The sequence below is a fragment of the Herpailurus yagouaroundi genome, unplaced genomic scaffold (genome assembly GCF_014898765.1).
Source record: "Herpailurus yagouaroundi ecotype Mexico unplaced genomic scaffold, PumYag 28, whole genome shotgun sequence".
Lineage (NCBI taxonomy): Eukaryota > Metazoa > Chordata > Mammalia > Carnivora > Felidae > Herpailurus > Herpailurus yagouaroundi.
The window spans coordinates 150461451-150465183 of record NW_024412376.1 but is presented as its reverse complement, the minus strand read 5'-3'; the positions used below and the strand labels follow the sequence as shown (position 1 = coordinate 150465183).

The 3733-nt window shown below is 42.6% G+C and overlaps 1 long non-coding RNA gene across 1 annotated transcript; it reads left to right on the top strand.

Moving 5' to 3' along the window:
* Positions 1-2195: 2195 nt before the first annotated feature.
* On the top strand, positions 2196-3016 carry LOC121033597 (uncharacterized). Its single transcript, XR_005792026.1, has 2 exons — positions 2196-2485; positions 2948-3016. It is a non-coding gene; the product is annotated as an uncharacterized LOC121033597 (long non-coding RNA).
* Positions 3017-3733: the final 717 nt, after the last annotated feature.

Here is a 3733-nt window from a genome sequence, read left to right as displayed (position 1 = left end):
AGATATTGGAATGGACACTGCAGAAAACAGAGAAGAGAGATGGCATGAAAGCAGGCCATTGATAATGCCAGCGTCCATTGGTTCAATCAAATATGGATCCTGTCAACCTCTTGACTTTCCAATCTGTGAGCCAATACATCAGCTTCATTGTTAAAGCCCATTTAAGCTGAGTTTTCTGTTACTTACCATGGATCCCCTCCTAACTGCAGGGACTTCTAGACAGGAGGGCTGCATGTGCAAAGGCTCACAGAGAGAAAGGAGAGATCATGATGGGTTTAGAAATATTACATTGAGAAATGAGGCCAGAAGGTGGGTCAGTGCCAGCCTTTCAAGGGCATTGACTTCCATTTTAATGAGTTTGGACTCTAGCCTGTAGGCAGTGGGGAGCAACAGCTTTTGAGCAGAGAAGTGACATGATCAGATTTGCATTTTAGAAATATGACTCTGGCTGTGAAGTTGAGTTTGGATAGGAGTAGGAAAGTCTAAAAGCAGAGAAAAGAGTTAAGAGATGACTATGATGGAATGAAATAAAGATAACTATAGAAGGGATAGAGGGGCAAGGGCCTGGCATCATTTTCTTTCTATATCCACCTTATTATTACCTACTTACTTTTATGGATTCTCCTTGGCTTTTAATTCTGGGCTCACAGATGCCTCCCCAGTCACATCGGCAGACTGGCAGACAGGGGACTCCTGCCCTCCAGGTGTGCTGCAGAGCCTTCAAAATCCAAGACATGAGGCTGAAGAGCGTTCTAATGTTTAATATTCCCTTGCTGTACTCATTCCTACATCATGGTTGTGCTCTTCAGCTGAATGTTAACAATTGGTACCAAAACTCCATGATGATCACAGACCCCGGATGAGGAAGCCATTTTAAATATCCTCTGAACTCATAGATGAGTCCCCAGCTCTTTCCCTTTCCGAGCAAGAGATACCTCAGCAGGGAGTACCAAAATACTGCCATAAAATTCATGTCTATTGCCTTTTTTTTCCCATATCAGAAAACCTCCAACCAGTTATCATGGAGTTAATTTTGCTTCCCACTCTTCTGAGACCTTTTCAATAAAAGAATGTTGGAATTGTATGGGAGCAGAGATAAACAGTTGGGAATTTGGTTTCTAAGTATATACTTAAAAAAAAAAAAAAAGAAGAAAACAACAACACAGGTCTTCATGTCCAGTTCTCTGGCACTAGGCTTTCATTTGCTGCATGCAATTTGGTGCAAGTCTGAATGGTCAATTAAACATCTGCTAATAGGACCAGGGAAGAGTTATAACTTCACGGTTCCATGAGTACATACCATCTAGACTAGTTTTGCTAGTGTCCTGGTGAACTACAAAGTTGTAGCTAGAACCACATGGGGGGAACCCCCAGGGATTTAGGCCAGAAAAGGCCATTTCCAATCTTCTACATCCTCCACCACCACCATTCCTATGCTTTGCCGTGGATGTATGGGACAGTAATATAATTTTAAATGTCAAAATTGTAAGTACTGGAAAAGACCTTAAAAACTATCTACTCTATACTTATTAGCTAATGACTTCAGTTGCTTTGGCTGAGGCTGAAGATAACGGAAACCACATCCCAAAATGTGTGGCTAGAACCCATCACTGGGGACTTGCAATAATGGGGGTGTCTCAGTTCCCCATCTGTAAGATGGAAGTGATTATAGTATATATTTCTAAAGGCTGTTTGAGGATTAAGTAAATTAATATATTTTAAGCACATATATTAAGTGCCAAGATAAGTGTTACCTATTATGACGTGGCTTTTTGGAGACTCAGGTTTGCTGTGAAGTTACAGTGGGGATGGGCTGGCTGGCTGAATGCTCAACTGCTAGAACAAAGGCAAGCTTGCTGCACTGGGCAATAGGCACATAAGAGTTTGCCAGAGCAGGGGCACCTGGGTGGCTCAGTCAGTTAAGTCTCCGACTCCATTTCAGCTCAGGTCATGATTCCGCGGTGGTGGGATTAAGCCTCATGTGGGGCTCTGTGCTGAGCGTGGAGCCTGGTTAAGATTCTCTCTCTCTCTCTCTCTCTCTCTCTCTCTCTCTCTCTCTTCCTTTGCCCCTGTCCCCCATCACACACACACACACACACACACACACACTCTCTCTCTCTCTCTCAAATAAAATGAAATGAAATGAAATAAAATAAAATAAAATAAAATAAAATAAGAGTTTGTCAGAGCAAAGGAAGAATGAGTAGTTCCTAGGAATTCATGTGGCTACACACAAGAGAGACCTGCATGGAATGGTCTTAGATCATGTCCAAAAGAGGTGAGCAGATCTAAGCAGAGAGCCGCTGGAGATAGTGCTGGACTCCCAGGACTGGAGGAAAGGAGTAAGAGTCAGCTAAAACAGCTGTGAAATTGCAGGTGACCCCATGGTGATGGAAGGACATCAAATAACCCTTGAAAGCATCACAGAAGAGTCACTTGTGAACATCTGACAACTTCAGAAAAAGTCAATGATAAAATCAACAAGGTAGTGTCAGCTAATAAATGTCTTTCTCCCTTTACTCTCTTCTCTCATTTTCCTCGACATTGGGTTTGGGGGAAGCCATCAGAAACTTTGAATTGCAGAGCGCCTGGGTGGCTCAGTCCGTTAAGCGTCCGACTTCAGCTCAGGTCATGATCTCACTGTTCGTGAGCTCGAGCCCCGCATCGGGCTCTGTGCTGGGAACTCGGAGTCTGGAGCCTGCTTTGGATTCTGTGTCTCCCTGTCTCTCTCTGCACCTCCCCTCCCCTGCTCTCTCTCTTTCTCTCTCTCTCTCTCTCCTTCAAAAATAATAAATAAACATTAAAAAAATTAAAAAAAAAAGAAGCTTTGAATTGCAAATTGCGGAAGACGGAAAAAAGGCTGGGAAAGGGATGAGGTCAGTCTAACACCTTCTGACCAAAGGTTTTGGTTTCTTTCTTTCTTTCTTTCTTTCTTTCTTTCTTTCAGAGCAGTCTGAGCTGGAGGAGAAAGAGAAGCTTTCATTTCAATTGAAATATACTTTTACATGGAACTACACATTTTAATCACTGAATTGAAGCAATGTTTTGTGACTCACAGGGACAAGAAAAAACTCTTTGTATACTGAAGGATGACGAGAAAAACCAAGAATCCGGCAGAAGTTCCTGGCAAAACTAGCAGCATGAGAACAGTTTTAAAGGGACAAAGGAGACAGAGTAGGATTACTTTGTGATTGCGAACTGTGAGTTGTGCCTGTACAACATAATAGATACACAATTAGCAAATATTTATCGCATGCTACTACATGCCAGGCACTGCACGGGATATAGCAATGAACAAAGACAAATCTTTACTATCTTGGAAATTAGATTCTGCAGGGGAAAATGGATGACAAACCAATAAAGAATTGATTGCATAAATAGTAGGTCTGGGGTGGGGTAAGGGCTAGTAAGAAAACATGGGATAAAATAAATGAGGAGGGGGAAACACGACAGTGGCCTCTCAATGAAGTTCTTTTCTGATTACTTCTATTTTTTCAGTGCACTTGGAAGTGACTTCTCTGGGGGGAGTGAGGAGGAGGCAGGGGGTGCTGGAATTTTAAAGGGAAGATATGAAATTCTCACCTAGAATCATGGGAGAGAAAACAGATTGGGAATGGTAGGAAGATTGTCAGGCAGGTTCAAAGACCCTCCTGAGGGCCGTAGTAATGGTTTTGAGTGACACGGATGAGCCCCCATTTGTGTATGGCTTTTTTTTTTCCCATCTAAGTTCACG